A 15,400-nucleotide genomic window follows, 5' to 3' on the forward strand; every position below is an offset into this window, starting at 1 on the left:
AGCAGATCCTCCTGCCTCTGACTCTGTCTCTTTAGTGAAAACTTCTGATGCACATAGAGGGATAGACTCCATTCTTGACTGTTTGTTTAGCTTTTTCCCCCACATACATGATTTGAACTCCTACATTTCTAGCATAACGTATGACTAATAATACATGTTTGATAGTTGCAATAATTATTTTTAGAGTTTTTTTCCTTTTTTTGTGGAACTATGATTACAAATAAAGTGTTAACAGCTATCTTGGATTGGGGATGTAGCTCAGTTGCAGAGTGCTTGCTTTATGTTCATGAGACCCTGGAACCATCCCCAGCACTGTGAAAATAAGTAAATCAACACAATAAGGCAAACCTATTAGGTTTCCTCCCCCATCACTTTGCTGAGTAGAGGCAAGAATTCTGAGTTAGACCACAGATACCACAAACAACACAACACAACAGCTGGTTATGGTTATGGTTGCACTTAACTGTAATCCCAGCACCTGGCAATCTGAGGCAGGAGGATTCCAAGTTTGAGGCCAGTCTAAGATACACAACCAAATCTTTCCAAAAACAAACAAAAAACCAAAAAACCAAACCAAGAACCAAAGACATCTATAAATAAGTATAAATAAGCCATAAGCTGAACAATGTAGGTATTGTTATCATGTTTTGGAAGTGTCTCTTGGGCTCTCTGTTGGATTACCTGGATTAGGAAGACTGGCCTAAGGGGACCAAGCGTGTGAAGTGGAATGTGTTCTCTCTTTACGTGTTTAAATACAAGCTGTAGGCAGTGGTGGCGCACGCACGCCTTTAATCCCAGCACTTGGGAGGCAGAGGAAGGTGGATTTCTGAGTTCGAGGCCAGCCTGGTCTACAGAGTGAGTTCCAGGACAGCTAGGGCTATACAGAGAAACCCAGTCTCTAAAAACCAAAAACAAACAAACAAACAAAAAACCAAAACAAACAAAGCAAAAATACAAGCTGTAAGAACAAAATGTTTTTAATTATGATTTTTTTCCTCCATTAATCCTATCTTTCTTCAAAGCTAATAGGTGTATAAAATGACTCCACATCAAAGACTCTTTTCTAATGGTTTAAGAGTTGTGCATTTTATTAGAACAAACCCACAACAGAGCAGTTTGCGGAAGCCATTCTGGAGCTGACTTACAGATCATCCTTCATCAGCCTTTGAGCTCCCTTTGCTTTTCTCTCCCTGACTTCCTCCCCAACACCTTTCTTATTTGTTCAGTACCCTGCTAGGTATTGTAATGATCTATTCTCTTCTTCCTGTTTCCTCCATTAGACCAGAACCTCCTTGAGGGTGTTAAAGCTTGTCAACAGTCTGTTTAGAGCCTCATACAATGCATGACCAAAAATAGTCCCTCAGTGGAGATGTGCTAAGTGAATAAATGAAAATGTCTCAGATAATTTCCTAAATTCTTTGACTTTTTTTTTTTTTGACAGAGTCTTACTGTCCCTTTTGCTGGCTTGGGGTTCTCTATGTAGACCAAGCTGGCCTTGAATGCGTAGAAATATGCCTGCCTCTGCCTCTTGAGTGTTGCAATTTCCAGTGTGCACTACCACGCCTGGCTTTTTGACTCTCATAGTCTTGGGTAAGGAGTAAGTCCATTTATTCACAGGCAGGAAAGGGGAAGGCAGGTTGCGATTTCCTGTGACAGCAGGACTCTTGTCTGTAGACTCCTGCGTTGGCAAGTTTCTGTTTTCAGAGTCATAGTTCAATACGTTCTCTGAATCCTTTTAGCTTTTCCCGTTTCCTCCATATTTTTACTCTTCTGATTTCGCTTCCAACTTAGCTATAGCTTTCGTTTTAGAGCTAAGCATAGCTTATAGGCAGATGCGAGATGAAAACGACACATTTTTCTGACTTTCCAGTCCCTGACTGTAGTGCACGAGTACAGAACGTGCCTTGGGAGGCCAATGGCGGCGTGTGCAAGCAGGGAGAGTTGTTTCTCTGTTGTGGCCTTGGTGCACAGCTCAGAGAGCTGTCAGGACAAGGATCCATTATAATAGTGAGCCCTTGGCCTTGAGGACACGTTTCCATTTTTCTAGGGGAGATCTGGGGTGGTAGAGGTGGGAGGCTGATGTTGATGAGGCTTTAAAAAGTGCTGATTTGAGTACTTGTGTTTGGGAAAAGTGGTATGGCCAAAGTCATGGTGGAAAGTAGAGTTTCCTTGCTGACATTAATTCATAATTGTATGTGGGGTGGAGAAATTGCTCAGCTGTTAAGAGCACTGGCTGTTCTTTTAGAGGACCCAGGTTTGATTCCCAGCACCTACGCTGTGGCCCATAGAGTGGTGGGTAATGTCAGTTCCCAGGGGTCTAGTCCCATCTTTTGACTGTTGTGGACACTGCATGCAGGTGGCAGGCACACAGGCATGTATACAGGCAACACACTTTACACAAAAGATAAAAATAACAAGTGAAAATTTAGAAAGTAGTTGTGTGCTGTTGGACTCAATTGTATTTAGTTCTTTGCATATGTCTCCTAGGGAGGACGTTAAATAGAGGGCAAGAGAGGAAATTTCTTTTTTTAAAAAAGATTTATTATTTTTAAATGATATCTATATGTATATGTGCATATCTGTATGGGGGTATGCACATGTGAATGTAGCTGCTTGCTAAGGCCAGAGGTGTCAGATCTTTCTGGAGCTGGAGTTCCAGGCAGTTGGGAGCCTCCTGATATAGGTGCTGGGAACAGAACTTAGGTCTGCAAGGCAGTGAGTGGGAGAGAGGGAGAGAGTGGGAGAGAAGGAGAGAGTGGGAGAGAGGGAGAGAGAGTACACAAAATGTCTGGATTCTATAGGGAGAAGCCTCTAGGGGAAGGGCAACCCAGACCCTGGGCTGCAAAGCTCATATTTGGGGGCAGGGTATGACAGGTAGGAACTGAGGGATGCTGGTAGAATCAGGAGGCCAGGTCTGCTTTGATATGAAAAATATGCACCTCAGTCCCTTGTCCCCAGGTCCCAAACCAAACATCTGAGACCATAAAAAGCACTAGCAACAATGTCATCACTCCATGCTAATCTGCCTCTCATACCTAGACTAGAATACACATCCTATACACAGAAGTTTACAGGCACCATTAGAAGTTCTATTTAGTGATTATCTCATATCTATACTCCTCTGAGGAGGAACCCTGTAATAACAACTAATATTCTAAATGAACAGATTAGGAACTGAGGTCCAGGGAAGCCAAGCAAGCCATTTCAAGTCACACACAAAGCTGAGAGTAGCTTTTGTCTTGGGCTAAATTTGTATGATACACATTTCCAATTGAACCAAAGGGGAACTCAGTATGTGGACCAAACTGGCCTCAAACTCACAGAGATTGCCACCCCACCCAGCTGCTTATACCATGTATGTGTATGTCTTTAGCACAAGAATTTTTTAAAAAGATTTTATTTATAACACCCCCCCCCCTTCCCCAAACGCCTTTAGTCCCAGCACTCTGGACAGAATCAGGAAAAAGCCTGGTCTTCAGAGAGTTCCAGGCCAGCCAGGGCGACGCGGAGAAACCCTGTCTTGAAAATAAAAACAAATTCATGTGTATGTGTGGGTATGTGAACGCGAGTGCAGGTTCTTGTAGAGTTCAGAAGTGAGTGTTGAAGTTCCAAGTGGTTGTGGACATCCTGTCTTGGGTGCTGAGAAGTGAAGCCAAGTCACTCTGTAAGAGCAAGCCCTCTTAACCGCTGAGATCTCTCTCCAGAAAAACTTTTTGCTGAAGGTGGCTACAGTGGTGAGATTGGGAGTCCTTAAGTACAGAGGCATTCAACAATATCAATTCAACATTTGAGCGCCTACATCTATGCTAGACTTTGGGTTAGATGACCAAGTTAGTCAGTCCTCAGAGTGCATCACTGTATAGGTCAGGGTCAAGACCTGTACTAAATCCTCCTGTGTTCCTCAGACAGGGCAGAAGTTGGTCAACTTAAACACTTGCTTGGGCGTAAACTTAACCAGCCAGAAGGTTAAGGGCAGACTGTGATGGGAGATAAAGGGAGTAGAGCGCCCCGCACGCAGCCGAGATAAAGGGGTGTGGCCAGGCCGCAGCTTTTCCTCACGGTCCTCTGCAGCCCCGAGGCCTCGGCAGCCCTCGGACCCCGATCCTCTTGCAGACTGTCCCGTGCTCATCCTGAACACATCCATGCTCGCTTGATCCTTCAGCGCCCTTTGTGAAATGCCCCCAATTGTTAGTTCCCTACGGGCACACGTGACTCCGCGAGGACTCAGCGGTTGAGAGACATGGGGCGGTAGAGTGTCCCCAGTACCCTCACAGGGAGGGTCTCCCGGCCGGCGATGTACTCATCGCTTTCCCATCAGTGCCCAAGCCGGCATCTTCTCTCCCTTTTGCTCTCAGGTTGCCTCCCACCTCCCGCGCGAGGCCCGGAGGAGGCAGGACCAGCGCTCCTGATCTCGCGAGAGTTCCCCCATAAGTCCCGCGAGACTCGCCTGCCGCTGCCGCTGCCGCTGCCGCTGCCGCTGCCGCTGTCGCTGCCGCCGCCGCCGCCTCTTACGTCTTTCCCTTTGACAAGTCGCCGCCGCTGCAGCAAAAATATAAAGGACGCGGCTAGCGCAGCCGCTGGCCAGCCGGGTGCCGGGTGCTGGAGCCGCACCCCATCGCCGCCAGCTCCCGACCCACGTACGGTAGGTAACACGTTCTCTTTCGCCATCGTGACCTCCCGAGTGTGTGATCGGCTGGCCCGGCCGAGCCGCTCCGGTCCGTTCCGGGGCCGCCCGCCGAGCGGGACTGCTGGCTCCGGGTGGACGGCGGGCGGAGGCCCGAGGAACCCCTGGCCCCTTGGAAGCCTGTTGGAAGCCGTGCCACCTGCGGGAGGGAGGGACCCGCCCCTGAATAAGCTTGCAGTCTGCGCCCCTCAGCTCCTCAGGGGTCGCGTCTGTGACCTTCTCCCCTTTATCCGCTAACGAGCGCGGCTCTCTCATCTGGGACTGGGACTGGGGAGCGGCTCTCCCATCTCTTTCTCTTGAGGAGAGTCGCGACTCCGGTGCTCCCTGTCGCCGGCCGACTTCGGAGGGGTGGAGGTTGAGACCGTGTGTCTTTCTCCTCGTCTGCGCTTTTGGGTGGGGGCTGCTCATCCTTTCGGTAAACCTTTTCTCTGAATCTCTCTTCGGATAAAATAACAATTTCTAGAGCCCTTGCTACCTGGAGCGGAGACGAGGCGACAGTTGTGTAGTCTCCAGGGTGAGAGGTGGATGGTGGTGATGACAGGAGCTAACCCTGGGAACAGTGATGGGTGGCAGGTTCCCAGGAGACACGAGGACAGAAGCTTGGTGCCTACCTCTCCCAGGAGGTTATGTAAAGACGCGATGTATGTATGTATGTATGTTTGTATGTAGTATGCATGCATGTGTATGGTAGCTGTGAAGCACAGGGACAGAATCTCCATTTGCGTTAGTTTTATAAAAATGTGTGTAATAAATTCCAACGAATTAATAACCCATCTCCAGAGATAGCATTTCAGTGTTAATATTTTGATATATTTCTAACAGACCCTTTATGTTTTGTTTTTTAAGAGTACCTAGCTTGTCCTTGAACGGTACTTCCTTATTTTATGTATGTTCCCAAAATGATTTGTTTTATTTGAACCATTCCTTTGGCCCACTTGATTAAGCCCGGTTACTTGTTCATTATCATTGGCTGTTCCCGGCCATCACCATATTTCATTGTGCCTTCTTCCAAAATGATTGTTGCTCAAATAGCTTTAAAAGTCAAACCTTAACATTGTTCTTTTTGGATATAGTATCTGAGTTATTTTTATAGCTTTTCTTTTTTTGTGTGATGAGTCCTCTAAATTGGGCCAGTGTTTATGTAAAGAAAAGAAAAATTAATTGCGATGAGGAGAAAGTAAGTTTCAAAGTTTTTTAAAAATTGATGGTGATGTACCTTTGATTATATGTTTACATACCTGTGTGTTTATACAAGCAAAAGTGAATGTCCCGAGTGTCCGTATTATGCATAAATGCACATGTCAATGCATGCTTGTCCTCTGCACTTGCATATCTGTATATTTTAGAAATAGGTTAAAATATTTTGTCATGTAATTTGAGAAAAAAAAAACAGCATAATGTAGGACAAAGAACAGTCAATTATATTTTTCCCAAATCACATGACCAGATTGTATGGCAGGTTGGAAGCCTGGTGTCTTTCAAAAGTAGGATAGATCATCAGTTGTCATTGAAATGGATGGCCTTTTAAGGCCTCTTAGAATCAGCAACTTTTATGAATTTTGCTTTCCCTAGGGTTCTTATCACTTTGCTTCTTAAATTTCTGGTCTTGCCAGTTCCTTTCAACACTGATCCATTGATTTGCTGGTTATGTATTTTCTCTGTGCAGTCGTGCTGGTGGTATATGGAGGAGAAGCAAATGCATCATATAGTCTTCTCACTAATGTAAACATGTGAAAATATCATTTTATTTAAATGGATAACACATTGAAATGGATAACACGTTAGAGGAGGGCGTGCTGTTTTTGGAGTTGGATTGGTTAGTAGAAGACGCATGTAATACATGGTGAAAAGTCTTGGTGTTGTGAGCAAAATGCCTGGGTTCAGTGGGCAGCTGATTTTAAAGTGGACTCTTAGAATGTAAGTGGTCATGTTGATGCTGTATTTGTGATGAATGAGGGAGAAAACTGTGCTAGGTAGAAAGCACACTTGTGAAACAAGACTTGCGCTTTAGGTGCAGGTAGAATGATCAAGATTTTCAGGGCAGTCTTGGCTATGTGAGAGAGATCAAAAAACGTGAACAAGCCCTTGAAATTTTGTAGGTAATCAACCATAAAAACAACAAACAATTATTTTTCATCATATGTAAAACTTTGTCTTAGTGTACCCACAAAACAGGTTGCTAGGGATACCTTCTAAATATTATCAAGATCTTGAACAGAGAATATTGGCTGAGTAATTTAAAAAGGAGATTTTAAAGTCAGCAAAACCACTTCAGCTAGTATTTTTTTCTTTTAAACTAAAAGGATCACAAAATAGGTACCTAATAGGTACTTTCTGATGATATTATTTATTTTTTTCTACTGGCCCTTACAAATTAATGGGAATATTAAATTCCAGAGGAGATCTACCAGCAAATAAATGTGATGCTGAATCAGATGAAGGTTAAGTTTTATTTTTATTTTTTCCTTTTGATACAGGAGCTTGTGCAGCTTAAGCTGATTTTGACTCTAGTTGAGACTGCTCATGAGCTCCTGATCCTCCTGCTACTCCCTCTAATACTGAGAATGCTGAGGATACACGCATGTGATACCATACTGGCTTGTTTTGTTTGGTTGGTTTTTTGAGATGGGGTCTTACTTTGTAGATCAGGCTGGTCTTGAACTCATACAGATCTGACTGTCTCTGGGTTCAAAGAGTCATTTATCCTGACCAATTTCTAGGTTTCTCGTGACTTTTTGAATATTGTTTATTTTTATTTTTTGTAAAAATACTCTCATTTTTGGCTCATTTGATTTTTTTTTTCATGATTAGATTTGAAGTTTTGTGTGTTTTGATTATAACGCTCTGTATCAATGCATTTTACTAGGGGGCCCATGTTATTGGTTACTAATGATATTTTAACCTTGATCATTTGTTCTGGTGGCTTCAATTGGGATAGTCTAGGAGAGGGTGCTTTTTGTCCCTTTGTATTCTCTTTGATATATTTATATCTTGTAGGAGGTTCTTCAAAACTATAGACTGTTTCGCTCAAACTTTCTCCCCTTGTTTGTATTGTAAAATACACGGTTATGGTATTTGTAGTTCCCTTATTCTGATATGTATGAATTGGACTTCATTTGTCAAAGGACATTTGTTAACTTAGTTATTTATATCAGTATGGTAGTGTGCATATTCATTTGATTCTACAGACTGTTGTCCAATATAATAGCATTATGTTGTTGTTCACATTGTTTCAGTTTTGGCCACAGTGTGTGTGTGTGTGTGTGTGTGTGTCTGTCTGTCTGTGTGTGTGTGTTGATTAAAGGCCAACTTGTAGGAGTTGATTCTCTTCTTCCACCATGTGGATCTTGGGGACCCAACTCAGATTGAAAGCCTTGATGACAGGCACCGTTAGCTACTGACCACCTCACCTACTCCAGTTAAATAATTGTGGTTTGTTTTCGAGACAGGGTTTCTCTGTGTAGCCCTGGCTGTCCTGGAACTCACTCTGTAGACCAGGCTGGCCTCGAACTCAGAAATCCGCCTGCCTCTGCCTCCCGAGTGCTGGGATCAAAGGCGTGCGCCACCATGCCTGGCTTCAGTTAAATAATTGTTTATAGTCTACTAAATATTAAACATCTGTTATATTATGGGTAGGTTATAAGCTAATACAATGCAGGATTTTTTAACCCTTTACTACTCATGATTTCCTATTGTCAAGTTTTTAGGTGACCCTAAATAAGTAGTTATATAAAGTAAGTATACAAATGAGACATTTACTGATAAACATAACTTATTTTAAAATAGCTGTTTTTATATGCATATGGATTTACTAAAGATGAAAACAAATTTGAATACTGAGAAATGGGTCTGTTTACTTATTTTTATAAAAGAAATTAACTCTTGCTGAACATTTGATACTACAAGACATAGAACATCTTCCAGCATTTTTTTTAAAGAGTTGATCAATATTTTGGTTTTATAATCAACAGCATTGAGAGTGCTGCTTCTCATAAATTCATAGTACAAAATTTCAGGAGTATATTTAGAGCCATTTTAGTAATTGTGGGAAATTCTGTCCTAATTTTGAGTCAAAAATATTTAATGACTTTTTATGTGAAAGTCAAGCCAACTTTAAAAATCAAATGTTCTAACATAAAGCGATTCAGAGATATATTACTTTGATGCTTGTGTGCTAAGGATTGATAATAATATTAGAAGCTTTGTTTTCTGTAATTAAAACTATTATATTTCTATAAAAGCACAACACTTTGTTTGCATGGTAAAAATACTGCAATCCGTAATTTACAATATTCTCAGTCTGAGCCATGGTATTCCCAGCATTGCTTCTTGGCATTGCACAGTGCCATGGCATACATAGTACAAAGCATACACATTTTAGCTTCAGTGGAGTCACAGGGTGCAGCATGGGCAAGTGCTGCCAGAGACACTTTGGATTCCTTCTTGTGTCCAGAAACCTTTTAGTGTAGCTAGATTTTTGGCCACCCTTGAATTTAGTTACATGATCGGATCACTTCCCACAGTTTAAGAATATAAGGGACCAGAGAACAATAGATTTTGTTATCTGCCAGGGGTGGGGAACTCTGGAACCTATCCCCTGAAGTTACTGAAGGGTAACTATATTTATTCCTCTTTGTATAATGACCATGAGTTTATATCAGTACCTTTTCCTCCAACACTACAAGGTTGCTCTGACCTTCTGTTACTCCTTATTTGTAGTTTCTTCCTGTGACAGAAGTCTAGACCTCAGTATCATAACATGTATTTGCTAACTTTGGAGTATCCAACAGGTAGTTATTTGCTTATGAAAAGTATTCACAAGATTATCTGTGTGCAGTTTTTATCTTTAGCTATTTAGGTTAGTTGTTTTATTCTCTGTTCTCTTTAGTGTGACTATGTTACTTTAGTGCAGTGTAGTTCAGTTCCTTTGTTGCTTCTTTGTATTCTCTTTTGATTGCTCTCAGTCCTGGTTGATGTTAACTAATTATTGTTATGGATGATGATGATGGTGACTTCAGAAAGGATCTCCCAAATATCTCACACTGGGCTCAAACTTGGTATTCTCCTGCTTCAACCTTCTAATGTTTGGATTATAGGCTTGTATCATCATATGTGGCATTAGTGTTAGTTTGGGTTTGTGGAACAGTACAGTTACTGAATGCCACTGCTGTTTGACTTTACTATGTAAAATGATTACTCACATGTGTCCCTCTATCCTACTGTCACACTCCTGTCTCTTTGTTTCTACCTCTTTTCCATGTTCATTAAGGAATCCAGAATTTAAATTTAGTTTCAGATTTATCTCTTCCTCAATTATTTCACCAAAATGAACAGATTACATGCACTTAAAAACATTAAACCTCTGTTTGCAGCCCATGGTACAAATATGACCATGGAGGTCAGAGGACAATTTGGAATTTATTTTTGCTTACATGATTTGTGTCTCAGGGATCAAACTTAGGTCATCAGGCTTAGTGATATGCACCTTTACTTTGTGAGCCATCTCACCAGCCCCTACATTTTCTATTATTTTTTCTCAAATAATTTTTTAATTGACACACAAACCACATAGCATAAAACTCACCCTTTTATTTACTTACTTATGTAATTTTTGAGACAAACTCTTAATATGTTGCTCAGACTGACCTCAGATTCCGGGCCTCAAGTGACTCAACTGCCTTTATTCTCCTGAGTAGCTGGAACTACAGGCCTATGTCACTTTGCCTTATCAAAACTCTCCCTTTAAAGTTTACAAACCAGGTTTGTTTGCTTGCTTACTTTATTTTCAGACAGGTCTCCTCTGCCTCAAACTTGCGGTTCTCCTGGTCCCTTCTAAGTGCAGGGTTACAGAACTTGACTGTTAACAGTTTATTATTATTATTATTTAAAAGTATATTCACAATATTGTACTATTTATCACCTCTGTCAAATTCTAGAACATTACCCCCAAAAGAAACCTTGTGATCATTAGCAGTCATTTCCCTTGTCTATGTTCTGTTCTACTTTCTATCTGGGTTTGCTTATTTCTAGTCTAAGTATTTTGTGTAGATGGAATTGTATAATATGTGGTCTTTTGTTCCTGATTTCTTTAGGTTAGTATAATTTGTTCAGAGGTCATTTATGCTACAGCATGTATGAGTACTTCAGGTGAATACCTCTGCCAGAATGCTATCTATATAACACATTTTATTCATCCATGTGTCCGTTGATGGACATTGGGTTTTCCCTCTCAGCTACTGGGAATAGTGTTACTATGAATATCCATATACATTTTTGTGTGTATGAGCATATGTATTTTTTACTTTTTTTTTTTTTTAAATTTTACTTATTTTATGTCTATGAGTACACTGTAGCTGTCTTCAGACACACCAGAAGTGGGCATCAGATCCTATTACAGATGGTTGTGAGCCACCATGTGGTTACTGGGAATTGAACTCAGGACCTCTGGAAGAGCAGTCAGTACTTTTAACCACTGAGCCATCTCTCCAGCCTGGGGGTTTGCCATCTTTTTTTTTTTTTTTTTTTTTGGTTTTTCGAGACAGGGTTTCTCTGTATAGTCCTGGCTGTCCTGGAACTCACTCTGTAGACGAGGCTGGCCTCGAACTCAGAAATTCGCCTGCCTCTGCCTCCTGAGTGCTGGGATTAAAGGCATGTGCCGCCATGCCCAGCTGGGGTTTGCCATCTTATGTTTACTTTTTTTGTGGGACTGCTATCTGCTTTCCTATTACCTCTTTGTGTACACATGCCTCTGTGTGTGTGTGTGTGCATATGTGTGCTGTGCTTGTTGTAGAATGAGCCCAGGGCCCCATTTTACTAGGCAAGTACTTTTCCACTGAGCTACCTCTCTTACTCTTCTTATTCCTTTCTGACATGAAGAGTTTATTATAATTTTTCATTTTTTTCTCCTTAACAGTAATGTATCCTGGAAATGATACAGATTGGCTCATTCTTTTGAAGTTATATTATTTTCATACCCTTGATTTTTTTTTTTTTAATTCTTTTTTTTAAAAGATAGGGGCTTGCTTTGTAGGTTGTGCTGGCCTGGAACTCACTGTGTAGATCAGGCTAGCCTTAAATGACAGAAACCTGCCTATTTCTGCCTCCAGAGTAGCTTCAGTTTTTAAAAAACAGTTGCACAGATACAGCTACATTTGTGTATGTCATTTATATTGTTTTCTACATTTTGCACTTATAAACAGTGTTTCTGTAAGTGAGCACGTGTATTCTATTTTTTATTATTAGAAGTATATGGTATATCACTGCCCCAGGTGCTAGAAACACGCAAATTAAAAATGAGGGTTGAGGATGTAACTCAGTCCTTGTCTAGCATATGTTAGGTACTGGGTGTGATCCCCAGTACTGACAAACAAGCTGATACATTCTTGCATTTAAGGAGACTATGTTTTAGTGGCTGTATGAAAAATTAATGGTTCTAAGGAAAACATGCTAGGTGTTTGATTGTGAATAGAACCAGTAGAGGTCTGTGCAGTCTTAAAGTATCTTTGAAGCTAATACAGACCTCAGGTAACACTTGATTTCTGGTGATTGAACATGTTTACCAATTTGTGGTCTCTTAATCAGTTAATTCATTAATCAATTTGCTGTACATGGATTGAACCCAAGGCCTTGTGCAGGTACCTTGTGTAGATACCCTGGAACATCCTGTGTGTGTTCTCTCTCTCTCTCTTTCTCTCTCTGTTTCATTTCAGGTTTATTATAAAAATTTAAGATATACTGTATATTTTTAGTGACGTGGAATTAGATAAACAGTTTTAAAATACCTATCTCACATAGTTGCCTTAAATTGTGTGTGTGTATGTACACGTACATAGGCCAGATGACAACTTTTAGGAGTTGTTTCTTGCCGTTTGCTTTCTTTTGAGGCATGATCTCTTCCAGTGGCACTGGGGCTAACTGGCCTGGGAATTTCCTGGCAATTCTCCTGTTTCCATCTTTCCTAGCATTTCTAGGCTTTGAGATGTGTGTCATGGCATTGGGCTTTTTACATGGTTACACATGTTGAAGCTCACGTTGTCAAGTATGTGTTGCAAGCACTTGCACTGGCTGAGGTTCATCTTTTCACTGTGTAACTTGGGCAGGTCACAAAATCTGTCTCAGGCTTCTGAATGCTAGGTTACAGGAGTGAGCCATTTGTCCAAATTTGTTTTCTTTACTGCATTCTCTTTTCCTTTCCTTTTTCCCTCTCTTCTACCTTACTTTCCTGCCCTTTTGGAAGTTTGGTAAAGACAGTCTAGTAGCTTCTGAGTATGTAAGATACAGTGGTAATGACAAGTCATAAATGTTGTGTGCTCTGTTTCCTTTCTTATTTTGAAAACAATTTCAAATGTTTTGGTTACATTAAAATTGTTCTGCGATAGTAAGAAGGTATGCAAAATAGAGGAATAAAGTGAGCGTGAATTGTACAGAATCGCTTTTGGTTACTAACAAGTTGTGACTTTGTTTTCCAAAATTTTAACTGCAGAGTATTTTGCATTCTTAAAATATTATTTAAGATGCCTTTCTCTTCTTTGAGAGTTATTTTTTGTTTTTTTTTGCTACGTTCTAATCACCATCTCTCTTTTCTTTGCCATCTTTTGGTTCCTTATTTCAGAATGAGTAGGCAGGACTTGTTTTTTGTACACAAGATAAAACTAATCCTGCTTAGGCGCTAATGTACTAGAGTGCTTACGAAGTAAACCTGTTGCTGATAAATTCCAGAAGCCTATACTACTAGAAAGTAACAGTGGCTGCAATATTGTTTGCAAATCTACATTGTCTTTTCTGTGAATGTTGTTTTAGTAAGTAAATAAAAATAAAAGTGGTCAGGCCTTTACCTCTTAAGTCCTACTAGGCCTTCTGAGAAATTTTTACATGCCTCCTCATACATGGTTATATAAAACATACAGATGATTTATTGATAAAAATCATAAATGCATTATAAAACAGTTTTTTGGTATACATAGGTCTTACTATAAAAATGAAGACAAATTTGTGTATTATAAGGTAGATATAAAACTTGGCTGAATAATAGCTACTGAAAGTATAAAATATCTTCAGCATTTATCTTCACAGTAACAAAATGGCAGAAATATCTTTATTTATGTATTTATTTATTTTTATTTTTATAAATTTTTTGTTTTTTTCGAGACAGGGTTTCTCTGTGTAGCTCTGGTTGTCCTGGAACTCACTTTGTCACCAGGCTGGCCTCGAACTCAGAAATCCGCCTGCCTTTGCCTCCCGATTGCTGGGATTAAAGGCGTGTGCCACCACGCCCGGCTTCAGAAATATCTTTAAAGCTATTTCAGAAATTGTGGGAAATTCTCCAAAACTAATTCACTATTTATTTGTGAAACTCAAGTCACAAACTTGAAACAGCAATTTTTTTCCCATACAAAGCAGTTTAATTAGGTTGTTAGCCATTTCAGGGAGAACTGAGATTGCAGGTAGCCCTGGAGCTGAGGAACAGCTTTGTTCTTTAGCAAGATCTTCGAGTCCACAGTCTTCTGATCAGCCTTTTGCTGCTCTGTAATCTAGTATTTCTGCTTCTCTGTGTCGAAGAAGCGCAGCTGCTGCTTCTTGAAGTAAGCATCAGTCAGGTGTTTGGGGATTTTAATCTCCCTGATAACAACTTTTGCAGAGGTGACAATGAATAACTGTATGTTCTGCGTAGAGGAACTCTGTTTATGGCAAGAGGCCTAGTCACAAGTAGCAAGCCACTGCCCAGGAAAACCACCCTCTTGCCTCTGCTGTACCCAGTGAGTGATGCTGGAGCGCAGCCTTCACACGTGCTGACTGAAGAAGGGCTTTTTGCCATGGCTCAGCAGCTTCTGAGGCACATCTTCGGTAGGATAATACCTAGGCATTTTCGAAGCTTCACCACCCGGGTGCCACTGTTCTTGTCCCAAAAATATGGAATGCTTTATGAATTTGCGTATCATCCTTGAGCAGGGGCCATGCTAATCTCTGTATCGTTCCAATTTTACTATATGTGCAAATATAGTTCACTTTTTACAAAGCGAACACTTAAACAGCAGTTTTTTTTTTTTTAACGTATTTTCCTCAATTACATTTCCAATGCTATCCCTAAAGTCCCCCATACCCCCCCCCCCCACTTCCCTACCCACCCATTCCCATTCTTTTGGCCCTGGCATTCCCCTATATTGGGGCATATAAAGTTTGCGTCCAATGGGCCTCTCTTTCCAGTGATGGCCGACTAGGCCATCTTTCAATACATATGCAGCTAGAGACAAGAGCTCCGGGGTACTGGTTAGTTCATCATGTTGTTCCAACTATAGGGTTGCAGGTCCCTTTAGCTCCTTGGGTACTTTCTCTAGCTTCTCCATTGGGAGCCCTGTGATACATCCAATAGCTGACTGTGANCATCCACTCCTGTGTTTGNTNGGCCCCNGCATNGTNTCACAANAGANANCTATNTNTGGGTCCTTTCAGCAAAATCTTGCTAGTGTATGCAATGGTGTCAGCGTTTGGAAGCTGATTATGGGATGGATCCCTGGATATGGCAGTCTCTAGATGGTCCATCCTTTCATCACAGCTCCAAACTTTGTCTCTGTAACTCCTTCCATAGGTGTTTTGTTCCCAATTCTAAGAAGGGGCACAGTGTCCACACTTTGGTCTTCGTTCTTCTTGAGTTTCATGCGTTTAGCAAATTGTATCTTATATCTTGGGTATCCTAAGTTTTGGGCTAATATCCACTTA

The 15,400-nt window shown here is 41.1% G+C and overlaps 1 protein-coding gene, 1 non-coding gene and 1 pseudogene across 6 annotated transcripts in view; 1 reads left to right on the plus strand and 2 right to left on the minus strand.

The window, feature by feature from the left end:
• The first annotated feature begins 4,463 nt into the window (after positions 1-4,463).
• The window catches only part of Herc1 (HECT and RLD domain containing E3 ubiquitin protein ligase family member 1), a 159,282-nt gene continuing 148,345 nt past the window's right edge, over positions 4,464-15,400 (plus strand). For all 5 annotated transcript variants that reach the window (XM_029481107.1, XM_029481103.1, XM_029481105.1 and 2 more), the window contains exon 1: positions 4,464-4,642. The gene's annotated coding sequence lies outside the window, so the exon portion shown is untranslated. The remainder of the gene's footprint in view (positions 4,643-15,400) is intronic.
• On the minus strand, positions 14,089-14,689 carry LOC110302356 (annotated as a pseudogene).
• On the minus strand, positions 14,588-14,689 carry LOC115032107. The gene has a single exon (XR_003837734.1). It is a non-coding gene; the product is annotated as a U6 spliceosomal RNA (small nuclear RNA).

This window comes from Mus caroli, chromosome 9, assembly GCF_900094665.2.
Source record: "Mus caroli chromosome 9, CAROLI_EIJ_v1.1, whole genome shotgun sequence".
Classification (NCBI taxonomy): domain Eukaryota; kingdom Metazoa; phylum Chordata; class Mammalia; order Rodentia; family Muridae; genus Mus; species Mus caroli.